The sequence below is a fragment of the Nicotiana tabacum genome, chromosome 7, assembly GCF_000715075.1.
Source record: "Nicotiana tabacum cultivar K326 chromosome 7, ASM71507v2, whole genome shotgun sequence".
Taxonomy (NCBI): Eukaryota; Viridiplantae; Streptophyta; class Magnoliopsida; order Solanales; family Solanaceae; genus Nicotiana; species Nicotiana tabacum.
This window is the reverse complement of record NC_134086.1, coordinates 109437969-109451239: the sequence shown is the minus strand read 5'-3', so window position 1 is coordinate 109451239 and position 13271 is coordinate 109437969. Positions and strand designations below refer to the sequence as shown.

The 13271-nt window shown below is 36.5% G+C and overlaps 1 long non-coding RNA gene and 1 pseudogene across 1 annotated transcript; both read left to right on the top strand.

Annotated features, from left to right (window-relative positions):
• The first annotated feature begins 6959 nt into the window (after window positions 1-6959).
• On the top strand, window positions 6960-10161 carry LOC107804240 (uncharacterized). The gene is made up of 3 exons (XR_001652223.2): window positions 6960-8320; window positions 8411-8485; window positions 9875-10161. It is a non-coding gene; the product is annotated as an uncharacterized LOC107804240 (long non-coding RNA).
• A 984-nt stretch (window positions 10162-11145) lies between these two features.
• LOC142182562 (F-box protein At3g07870-like) lies at window positions 11146-12816 on the top strand (annotated as a pseudogene).
• The last annotated feature ends 455 nt before the right edge of the window (window positions 12817-13271 follow it).

Below are 13271 nucleotides of genomic sequence, written 5' to 3'. Positions count from 1 at the left end.
ATTGCTTTGGTAATTGCTAGAGGAGAAATGGCTTCGTGAATGGTTGATATGAGAAATGGTTATGGTTTACTGTGTGTTTCATTTATCGTTGGCAGTATATGAAAGTGTTGGGATGAGACTTTAGCTGATAAGAGGTTTCCTATCGATATTTGGTTGTTGTGGACAACTGCTGTGAATGAAAGTTATTGCTGTATGTGTTTGAGTTACGTGGTATATCATATAATTGCACCTGAGGTTGCAGACATGGGCTATTACAGCTGGTTCGGGCCTATTCAGTGTATGAGTGTAAGGTTTTGATCGTATTGATGGTTTCAGAAGTGAAAATGTGGTTCTATGATTCATGGGCTAGATTGGGTTGTGTAATTTCAGCTTCTATGTGTTATCACACCTATATGAGATAGGGTTATGTGGGATCACCCCCGGGTTATGCATGGTAAAGTTATTCAGCTATTGGTTGGCTTTTAGAACAACTCTGAGTACGTTCGAGGACGAACGTGTGTTTAAGCGGGGGAGGATGTAACGACCCGACCGGTCGTTTTGAGGTTTTGTACTTTGATCTCCAGTTCTCAGGCATGACTTGCCCCTTGAAATGTATTATGACTAATGTAAATCGTTGGTTTTGGATTTCAGGAAAATTTGGAATGAATTTGAAAGAGCAGCCTCAGATGAAAGCTTTAAATTTGAAAGGTTTGACCAAGAGTTGACTTGTTTCTATATGATCTCTAATCGGAATTTTTATGATTTGGTTAGCTCCGTTAGGTGATTTATGACTTAGGAGCACGATCGGAATGCATTTTGGAAGTCCGTGGAAGGATTTGGCTCGAATTGACAAAGTTAGTATTTTGGCGAATTCCAGTTGATAGGTGAGATTTTGATCCGAGGGTCGGAATGGAATTCCGAGAGTTGTTGTAGCTTTGTTATGTCATTTTTGATGTGTGTGCAAAATTTCAGGTTATTTGGACATCGTTTGGTCGGGTTTTTGATCGAAAGTGTATTTCGGAAGTTTTTGGAAACTTAGGCTTGAATTCGATGAGTTTTGGGTATTCTGATGTTGTTTGAGGTGTTTTGATGATTGGAACAGGTTTTAATGATGTTATGAATTATGTTGGCAAGTTTGGTCGGGGTCCCATGAGGCTAGGATAAGTTTTGGAAGAGTTTTTGAAAGATTTTTGCCGTTTTGAGCATAAGCATGTAATGATCCAAAAGTCCATTTTTAGTTCTAGAGATCGAAATTTGATTTTGAGACTTCCAAAATTTCAATAATGAATTATAGGAGTGATCTGGAAAGTTTGGTCTAATTTCATCAAGTCGCGATTGGGTTTTTGACGCGAATCATGAGTTAATTATTTCACGAGCGAAATGGATATCGCACTGAGCAAACGAGCTCCGAATTGAGTTTCGATTGAAGGACTATGTTCGTATCATTATTTGTGACTCATAGGAACAAGAATCATCGAATTCCGAGTTCATATGGTGGAGTTAGAGCCTTTTTAGTGAAAATAAATATTGCTGGTGCAGCAGGATCTAGTGCGCACCTTTAGCGACCAGATTTGGGACTTTTAGTGACAGGAATGGGTCTTTTAGCGACCAGAATCGGGTTATTAATGTTGTTCTGGTTTTTTTGCTCATTTCCACGTTTTTCTAGTAAAAGAACACGGCTTGGGGCGATTTTTGAGCAAGAAATCATGGGAAATCTTGATGTAAGTCACTTGTGATCATTTCTACTCCATAATATTGAATTATCATCGAATAATCCGACTAGATTACATATTTTTGAGGTGTAAATTGGGGATTTGGACCTAGGGATATAAAAATAAGATTTGAAGATTTGGAGGCCGAATTGTTATCGAAATTTAGTAATTTTGGTATGGTTGAATGGGTTGTCGGATTTTGTGAGTTTCGTTGAATTCCAAAGCGTGGGCCCGGGGGCCGGGTTTGAGCAATTTCGGGATTTTGATGTTAAATTGGATATTTTCGAGTGGGTTTCGCTCCCTTAGCATATTTTAATGATTATGTACTGATTGTGGCTAGATTTGGAGCATCCGGAGGTCGATTCATGCGGGCGAGGCATCACGGGCTAGATTTTGGACCGATCGAGGTAAGTAATGATTGTAAATATTGTCCTGAGGGTTTGAAACCTCGGATTATACGTCGTTGTGTTACTTTGAGGTGACTTGCATGCTGGATGACGAGCGTGGGGTAGAGCACCGCTGGGGATTGTGACCTAGTCCATCCCGAACAAAAATTTTAATGCGTATTTGATAGTTAATTGTTTGACATTATTATATTTTTGGGTTGTAAGCCATGCTTTGTGCCGACTTGTTGAGACCCTTAGGGGCATTTTTACTATCTTTCCTCACTCTATTGTTTGAAAGCATATTCTCAGTCATGTTTTACCTGTTTACTGCTCAAATATGGCTTAATCACTATATTCTTAACATGTGGAAATTGTTTTGGGCTGAGTTCCCTGTTTTACTGAGATAGACCGAGGGTCTGATTGTGAGATTGATGACTGAGATAGACTGAGAGTCTGATAGTGAGGTTAATGACTGAGAGAGGTCGAGGGCCTAGTTGTGAGGATTATATATCTATGGATCGGGCTGCACGTCGCAGCAATGTATATATATATGTATATGGATCGAGCTGCATGGCGCAGCGATACTTATATGGATCGGGTTGCGCGCCGCAGTAATATAGCGCTTGGGCTGTAGGAGCCCCTCCGGAGTCTACACACCCCCAGTGAGCACAGTCGACTATTTATATGGATCGGGCTGTGCGCCACAGCGATGCATGGATCGGGCTGACGCCGCAGCGGTTACTTTGATTTCAGTTATTGTGAGAGATATACGGATCGGGCTGCACGCCGCAGCGATTACTATATGGTACCAATTGAGCGTGAATGCTGAGTGCGAGCACTAATTGGTAAGAGTTGAGTCACGAGTGACAGAGAGGCTAGCCCGAGAGGCGATAGATATATACATGCATATGAGTGGTGTTTTGCCTGAGAGGCTTGTTTATGGACTTATTGATTTCACTCCTCTTTAAAGTGAATTTCTATCAAATATGTTGATTTATCGATTATTTTCACTCATCTTTATACTGAGCCTCTGTCGGAAAGTTGAACAAATGTTGTAAAAAAACTTTTATTTAAACTAGGGTTTATGAGATGTTCAGAAATTAATCACTGATTTGGCATTGGTTATTTCTACTGAGATTTTTAAGTTATGAAGTGTTTATGATTACTGTTTTGCCCGAGGGGATGTTTTACATACTATGTTTTGCCCGAGGGGCTGATTATGGCTTTAATCTCTATTATTATCTTAAATGGTATTGAACCCCTACCAAAACTGCTGGAAAGTATTTTAAAATGATTTTTACTAAAAGCTGGATTTTAAAAGGGAAGATTGACTCGTATTATGATTTGAAGGCCTGTTGTGTTTATTGAGCCTAACGTGAATGTGGATTCATTGTTTTCTACTGCTCAGCCTTTATTTACTCTTATTATTTACTGGGTTGGAGTACTCACATTACTCTCTGCACCGCATGTGCAGATTCAGGTATATCCGAACCCGGTATCGGGTGTTGATAGCTCAGCCGCGGAGTCATCAGAGTTAGCAAGGTGGCTGCATGACGTTCACAGCATCGCTTCCTTCCCCTCATTGTTTTTACTGTATTTAGTATATTTCTAGACTTTTGTTGTATTCAGACCTTGATAGTTGCTCATGACCAGTGACACCCCGATGTCGGGCTGGTATTTTTATTCCGCACCGTTATTTCAGGATTTTATTATGAAACATTGTTAAATTAAAGACTTAAAAATGACTCTTAATGCTTAAAGGGTTAATGTGAGTGTTGTGTCGGCTGGCCTTGTCTTCACGAGAGGCACCATCACGACCGGGCCGGTTTGGGGTCGTGACAGTTCTGCAGTCTATATATGATAGTCATGTTTCCTCTTTGAATAAGCCTATATGCAACTTAAATGAGAGTGTATCTTCTTCTTCTGCCTCTTCTGTTTCTTCTAAGCAACATATAAATGACGTTGATATACTTTAGCATCATAAAATGGGCCATATTCCTTTTGTAAAAATGAAATGTATGCCTTCTGTTGCTTGTGAATTGTCTGTTAAGCAGTCTATTACTTGTCCCATTTGTCCTCTAGATAGACAAACTAGATTGTCTTTTCCTGATAGTACATCTACGTCTACTTCTTTGTTTCAGCTTGTTCACATTGATACATGGGGGCCTTATCATACCCAAACTTATTCTGGTGCTAGATATTTTTTAACAATTGTGGATGATTTTAGTAGAACTACTTGGACACTTAATGAGTTCCAAAAGCAATGCATTTACTTTTCTTAAAGAATTCATTGCCATGGTTAAAACACAATTTAACCTTTATGTACAGACAATTAGAAGTGATAATGCCCTGGAGCTTGGTTTCTCATCCTTATCTTGCCATTTTTTTTTCTGACAATGGAATTCTACACCAAACTACATGTCCATACACACCTCAACAAAATGGTATTGTTGAAAGAAAACACAGACATCTACTAGAAACATCTAGAGTTTTATTATTCCAATCTAAAATTCCAACAACGTTTTGGGGTATTGTGTCCTCACAACTACTTACCTGATAAATAGATTTCCCTCACCTGTTGTCTCTAACAAGACCCCGTTTGAAATTTTATATGGCAAAACTCCTTCTTATAGTCATCTGAAGTCTTTTGGTTGGTTGTGTTATGCAACAGTACCCAAATGCCACAGAGTTAAGTTTCAACCTAGGGCTATCCCGTGTGTTTTTATTGGTTATCCTTTTGGCAAAAAAGGGTCCAAACTCTATAATTTCAAACCAAGTCTGTTTTTATCTCTAGGGATGTCATCTTCCATGAGTCTATCTTTCCCTTTCAACTAAATTCTTCTGTCTCTTCTCCTTCCTCTCTTCCTTCCTTTCCACCTACTTATTTTGATGAACCTCCAATCAATCTTCCTTCTGCCCTGTCTGATACTTCTTCTTCCTCTTCTTCTTCTTCTCCTCCCCTTGCTTCTGATTCTTCCTCTCCTATTTCTGGTCCATCTTGTCTTGTCCCATCTAATGTTTCAACTCTACCTATAGTCAGAAAATCTACCAGATCTCATAATCTTCCTTCTTATCTTCAAGACTATGTGGTTAACCTTCTTCCTTCTGTTTCTTGCTCCTCTACTAGCTCTACTTCTATTGCTCCTCTTGCAGCAGTTGAGTCTCACTCTTATGCTCCGGCTGCTGCCAGTCCAGCTTGGCAAGATGCTATGAGGAAGGAGTTTGAGGCATTGGAAACTAATAAGACTTGGGACACTGTTGAACTTCCCAAAGGGAAGAAACCAATTGGTTGTAAATAGGTATATAAAATTAAATGTAGAGCTGATGGGAGTGTGGAGCGATATAAAGCAAGGTTAGTCATAAGGGGTAATACTCAGGTGGAGGGTATTGACTTTCATGAGACCTTTTCTCCTATGGTTAAAATGTGTACTATACGATGCCTTATATCTTATGCAGTCAAACAAAAGTGGTCCCTATTCCAATTAGATGTTAATAATACATTTTTACATGGTGACTTAGATGAAGAAATGTATATGAAGCTTCCTCAAGGATTGTTTGTTACCTATACTTCTTCTGCTTCTGTTCCCCATTTGGTGTGCAAATTGAATAAATCTTTGTACGGTTTGCGGCAAGCTTCTAGACAAAGGTATGTGAAATTGTCACAAGCCTTTTGTTCTAGAGGCTATAACTATTCTTTGAATGATTATTCCTTGTTTGTCAAGAAATCAACCCAATCCACTATGTTTCTTGCTGTGTATGTCGATGACATCATGCTAACTGAAGATGATTTGGTTGAGATTGCTGCATTGAAAAGTTTTCGGGATGATCAATTTAAAATTAAAGATTTGGGCCTTCTTATTATTTCTTGGGTATTGAGCTTCATTATCATTCTTCAGGAGTTTTATTGCATCAAAGGAGGTTTATCTCTGATTTACTAGCTCTTTTCAATTGTACTGAACTGTCTTCTGTTGTTTGTCCATTGGATTTAATTGTAAAGTTGCACTCTGATGTTAGTGATCTTTTACCTAGACCTGATACATATAGAAGCCTCATTGGCAAGCTCAATTTTCTTACCCACACTCACCCTGATCTTTGCTTTGATGTTCAACGCCTTAGCCAATTTCTTCAGTCCCCTAGGGTCCCTTACATGACTGTAGCTTTGCATGTTCTAAGGTTACTTAAAGGGAACTTTTGATGTTGGGATTTTTCTAAATAATTGTGCTGATTTCTCTTTGGTTGGCTATTGTGATAGCAATTGGGCTGCCTGCCCCGATTCCCATCGTTCGGTTAGTGGTTTTTGTACATTTTGGGTGACAGTCTTATTAGTTGGAAATCCAAAAATAGCATGTGGTTTCCTTATCCTCTGCTAAAGCAGAATATCGGGCTATGAACAAGGTGGTTGCTGAATTATCCTGGTTGGTTCGTTTATTGTCTGATTTGGGTTTACATGTGTCTACTCCTCTTCCAGTTTTCTGCGATAATCAGGTTGCTATTCATATAGCAAAATATCCTGTTTTCCACAAGAGGACAAAACATACTGAGGTTGATTCCTACTGATTCCTAGTTAGCTGACATTTTCACTAAGTGCTTACACTATAAGAAATCAGACTTATTGTGGCAATATTTAGTGGCGACTTGATTTGTTGCAACAAATGCTAGTCTTTTTGTGGCGACTATAAAGGTTGCTGCAGAAGGTAAACATTTAGTGGCGACTTTTCTCAGGTCGCTTCTAATACGTTCAGCTAAACACTGAATTTTTCATTCCCGCTAAAATCGAAATTTTGGCTTCAAAGTTTTGTAGCGACTTTTATAGTGTCGCCTCTGAAGGTCTTTATGTGGCGACTCAGTCGCTTCTAACACTAATAAAAACATATAAAAAATGTACTCCTAATATTAGATGAAAAGAAAAAAACAGAGGCTGGTTAGGTCTTCTTCTCCTTCCTCGTTTCTCTCTAGAAATGTTCCCCACTCAATTTCCTCTCTGCTCAAATCTCACGAATCTAACTGTTTAAATCACAAATTGCAACCCATCTGATAGCAACACAAAAGCCCTAATCAGAAAATGTGACTCCATCAAGTATATACTCCAATCTTAAACTCAAATTCCTTTTCCGTGGTATGTACAGTTAGCGATAATGACAATGTCAACGATTTCACATAGGATTTTCACATATTTCACCTACAATTTCTCTGACCCAGTTGAAAATCTATAGGAACGAAAAGAAATTCATACAATTACAATTTGACGTGAGGAGTCAGCGGGATTCAGGGTTTTCAGTCCAATGCTTAACTTCTGTCGGCCTCCGAAAAAATTAATAAACTATTTTTTGATTCGCGGTCTTGACAGCACTCTCCAATCTCTCTCTCTCTCTATCTCTTTCTCTAGCAAAATTGAGTAGTAATTCTATGTTACTCATAAAAGTTGGGTTGTTATTTTCTTGGTAGCAGAAGCGCGAACATTGGTAGTTTTTGGGTATTTATTTGTTTTTTCTTTAAGGGTTATTGTTATTTTGTTGTTTCAGTTTGTTTTGTTAGTAGTGAAAGGAACTGAGGGTATTTGTATTGGCCAAAAGAGGAGGAATAAAAGTTCAGGGTAGTGATTAAGAGCACATTGAAGAAAATGTCAAATGGTAATTTTGTTCTTGACATGAAGGATAAATGTGGTGTTGGAGGTGTTGATATTATGTTTTTAGAAGATAGAGCTACTGAAGATTAGCCTATCACCCCATAGACCTTTTCATTTGCTAGGTAATCCAAACTATTTGTTGGCTAATTCTTTGATTGTCTAGCTTTTGCTTAACGTTGCTATGGACTGTGTTAACTTTTCCTGCTATACCCCAAAAAAATATGATAGTGCTTCATGTTTAATTGTGTAATTCTTTGTTATCTGTAAACTAAAATAATGGGATCTAATGTGTAGTTGGAATAGTGTTATTATCCTTTTTTTTTCTTTAGATTAAGTTCTATTCAGTTAGTTTCCTGCTCCAGGAGAAACCATTTAGTTATTATTGATTTATGCAGCTGGATTTATTAATTAATGGATGTTTGGTTGTGAAAATAATTGATTTATGTGAAGTTGTCAACTATGTGATAATTAGTCCTTGACAACCATCTTTATAGAGTTATGTTGATATAGCTTGTTATGGGATTCACACTACAACAAAGGACATGCCTTTGCTGTGGTGGAGAGAGATGCTATCACCCGACTTTCAACCTCATGCTGTTTCAAGCCAAGAACTTCAGGTATTTCAGAATTCTTTACTTATAACCTTGAGTTCGTTCTTTCATTTCTACTCATAATTAGACTGGTAACATGTTTTTGTCAAATATCAGGAGAAGAAATTAATGGACAGTTTCTTTCAATATTAAGTTTCCTCTCAAGGATACATGTCTATGATGCTTCTTCAGGTAGTCTTACCTCTCAGTATAGCAGTTTAAATTTCACACCAAGTTCATTATGTGAACTTAAATGGAGTTGGTAGGAGGTTAGAGATAGCATGGTTATATTGTCCAACAGGTTAATGAAATTACCATGTAGCATGGCTATATGGTCACATTTGTTTAATTTTCTCGTTCTCTTTTTTTTTTAATCATGTTTTTCCATTCCAATAGTTCCGAACAAGTCCTGCATGGGCTATTTGTCAAATGAGTTTACATTCCTCAATCCAATCTTTAAACTTCCGACATCTAGAATAACAAGTTGGAGCACCCCTCCATTCACCTTTCGTTCCCATATGCATGGGCTTTTTCTAAATCGACGGAACAAATGCTCTAAGCTCCCATTTTGGTCAATTGTACATATAAAATCACTTGACAGTAAGTCTAAGGGAATACAATTCCATTAAAAAACTACTTGACTATTCTAAGTTATTTCATAATGAGTCTACTCTATCACCAGACCAATGGGTGATTTTATGTCTATGCTACTTAACGTATTATTCCAATGCTCAGGAAAGAAATGAAAAGTTATCTTACAATCTTCTCATCGATTGTAAGATATAAAATCAAATAAAAATCAGGTATAGATGCAAATTCCCCTAGAACAATTGAGCTCCATACTTTTTAATTTTATAGCCCATATTTCAATTTACAACCAACTAGCCCAAAAATAATAGGCTAAGATTCAACATCCAACTCAAATAGGTTCTCAAAATTACTATTTAATTTCTAAAAAAGATTCCTCAAACTTTTAAATTAATTTTCGAACCAGTAACTCTGACTCAAATACTAATTCAACAAACCAAATACATTTGACTGGTGAAAATTAGATTTTTAACAAGCTTAAATATGTGAATTTAAATTCCTAATTTGATTTTATGAGAAATTTGGAGTGGATGTTATTTAGACATGTTAGAAATAGTATAAGGATGTTGTATATGAAATTTGAAGTCATTTAATAGAGATTTGGACTGGTTTTGAACAAGAATTGCAACTGAAAATCGTGGAAGAAGTTCGTCTACAGATGCTTGTACAAAGGTGTATAAAAGTGTATAATAGTGTATAAGGTGTGTTTCTACACTCATATACATTACTATACAAGATTATACATAATTATACAAAAAATCTGATTTCGTCTTCTTCCTTGCGTCTTTTCTGAAATTTAACTCAAATCTTGCTCAAATCTACTCCAAATCACTTCAAATTTGAATGTTGAAATTCTTTTGATATTTTCAATCAATTGGAACAACACCCAATAACAACTAACAAATTCAAAAAATACCCCATTTTCAAAAGCAAAGCTTTGAATGGTCTTCAATGATGTACTTCTACTCTTCAATTTTTTTACATTGCAAGTAGGTGACGCAAGAGGAGAAGCAGAAAATACACGGCCCCTTGAAGCATATGTAGAAGATGTAAGAAGAAGAGAGAGTAAAAGCAATGGTTGTGAGAACGAAGAATTAACTCCATAGCTTTTAGAAGCAATAGTTGTAAGAACACGGGTTTTGAATTTGCAAGTACTTTCAAAATATGTACAATGTGGGCTAGGTGGGGTAAAACTTAAAAACATTGGCCATTTTTTTGTTATGGTGTGAAGTCATATGTATTTTCTTGTAATTCTTTCTATTTTTTTTTAACATTTTAATACCAGTATAGTTTAAACTTATAATACCTTTATGTAGTTTTTGAATAGTTAAATTTTAATTTAATAAGTTGAATTCGTCAAGTTTGATGAGATAATGGATCAAATAAGCACATCGAACAAATTGAGATGGATGAAATACTACCTGTCAATGGATGACTAAAACTTCTGCCCAGTTTTTGTATATAGTAGTGTTCGACCAAGTACTCTTTAAATATTCTTTCCAGACAAACTTTTATTTTTTAAAAACTAATTTATAAAAGTAATCTGAAATAATTACTCATGTAAACTTCAGATTAATAGTGGGACATTCAGATTTAATACAAATGTTTATTTCATAGTGTTTAATAGAAATGTTTGTTTATCATATTGTTTACGAATTTAATTAACATTCCATTATATACTTAACCATTACTACATTACTTTTTAGAAACAAAACTACTAGTCTTTCAAAAGCACTGAATTTCAAGCAGTGTCATAGTGAATCTGATGCCTCATACGAGAAATGTCAAACTTTTGCCGTCTCAAAGTAAAGTCTTACCATCTAATATATTTGCTAGTGGAAACCTCTCGCAAATTAGAATCAACTTTTAGGACAGTGGCCAATCCATGGTTATTTTCCTCAGCTTAGTGGGAAATCTCTGTCTAACTTAGCTTGAACCTTGAATCCATCAATATTGACTTCTTTTGTGGATATAAAGATATCTTCCACTAGATTATATATTATATATAATCCAGCCAACTTTTCACTTGAGTTTTGAGATGAGGATTCTTCTCTATAGCAAAAATACGCAGTTGCTTAAGGTGTTCCATTGGCCTTTGGTGGTGCCATCCAATTTTGAAATTTTGGTACCAGAAAGATGCCAAGTACTCAATCACGCTTAAAGTCTTCCACTAGCTTCTTCTTCACTTTTTCTTTTCTTAACCATTTAATCATTTGACATTATGAGTCAATTAATTCGACTAATTGGAATTCATAGTAAGCGAATCCACTAGGTGAGATAAAACACTCTATAACGAGAGATAATCTATCTTTATGACTTGACCCAAGAGGCCAAGACCTTTGTTGTAGTCTAACCATCTCACCACACTCTAATTTCATTTTAGTTTCGTTGCGGGCCAGAGCTCCTTTTGATTCTGTTTTATCTCAATCAAACTCTATTTGCTAAATAGAAGCACATTTAACGCTTCAGCGGCGCACCTAAAGAATGGCTACTGGCCAGTGATCCTGCAAGACCCTAGACTCGTTGATCCTCCACCAATTTTTACATTCTAGCTACTCTATCATGACTTCCATTATCTCGCCTTTTCTTTTATGAGAATATGCAGAATAGAAGACAAGAATCCAATATTTCGGTTCCTGCAGAAGAAATTATTGTGGATATTTTCTTAAGATTAACAGTTAAAACTCTACTGCTATTAAAGTGCATATGTAAATGCCGGCGCACTCTGCTTTCGGCCCCCTGGTTCATCTCTGTGCACCTTAAGGTATTTAGTTCAGAGTTCAGACCCTGATGACCGCTATATCCTTGTTCAGACTAGGGAAACTAATGGTTTGATCCCTGTACGAAATCCAAGCTGCTTCATAAAGCTTACTGAACCCTATATATAGATCTGATTATTTTGTTGTAGGTTCAATCAATGCCTTAGTCTGTCTAAGCACAAGTGTTTGTAAATTGATTTGCCTATGGAACCCGTTGATACATCAAACCAAGCTGCTCCCCATGCACAATATTAAGCTGCAAAAGACGCGCAAATGTTGTGTGAGTTTTGGGTATGAACAGAATTCTGATGATTATAAGGTTATCTAAACTACTATGAAGGAAGTCAAGCGACTATAGTTGAGGTTTATTCGACCAAATTGGAATCTTGGAGAGAAGTTAATCCTGCTGTTCGATTAAATGTGACTACCTGCATCTGTGATGCAATTGTTAAAGGGTTTACTTATTGGGTTGTTAGAAACAGGAATGAACCTCGTAAAACTGTTCTTGCCTCGTTTGATTTGAGGAGTGAGGTGTTCAGCATTATTCCTGTACAGTTCTATGTCCATGAACTATCATGGGTCACTTGCATACTCTTCTCACAATGAATTTAAGAAGTATCTTGAGGTTTGGGTGATTGAAGGTGGTAGCCGTGGAGAGGGTCTATGGGGGAAAAAAATTCACATTTGGCATGGGTTTCGATTCTACTAGACATTGGGGTTTGAACAATGGAGATATAGTATTTGGAAATGCTCCAAATCAACCGTTCTTGTTCAACCTGAGAGCAAAACAAAGGAGGATAATGGGAATATGTTTTATTCATTCAGTTTCCTACTATACTGAGAGCCTTGTATCGATTAAGGGCTTCAAGCCTGTCCCCTATATATCAATGAAAGGAGAAAAGGAAGCTAAGGCTTCAATTCTATCGGAGAAAAGGCTAGATAGAGCTAACAGGCATATTAGCTAAATGTAGCAATTCCAACATGCTATATTGTGCTTTTTCTTGTATGTGTTTCATAATCATTTATATTGTGCTTTTTCTTGTATGTGTTTCATAATCATTCCTAGGATAGTTCTCTATCTAAATCACTGATAATTAGGGATTCAAATGTTTAATGACTGGCCTCATTATGGTCTAAGATATGTTCTTGGAGTCGCTATCTGTAGTAAGAATTGATCAGTTTATGTGCATTTGTCACAGTTACTTGATGATATACTACGACGTGGTGGGATCTCTAATTGAGTTAGCTAATTAAGATCAACAATCATAATTTTTATGAAGTTATACTTTTTCTTCAACGTCTAATTTCCAACAACTTTTTCTAGTGCTGCTACACCGGTATTTTTCATTATTAAGCTCCTAATATTTTGGAGGAATAGATATTGTATTACATAAAGTAGATGAATTTGTGTTTCTTCAAATTTTTTGTTTAGTGGTTTTATAATCGAAGTGCAGATGAAACCTTTATTTTAAGTGACATATAAATTTTAAGGGGAAAAAAGTATAATAACGAAGAGACATGTCAAACGTGAGGCAGGAGCCAAGAAGGGAAGCACATCGAAAGTCGTAGGTAAAAGAAAAAATCCATACACTAATAATTTTTTATGCTATCAAAGAGAATGAGAAATAATG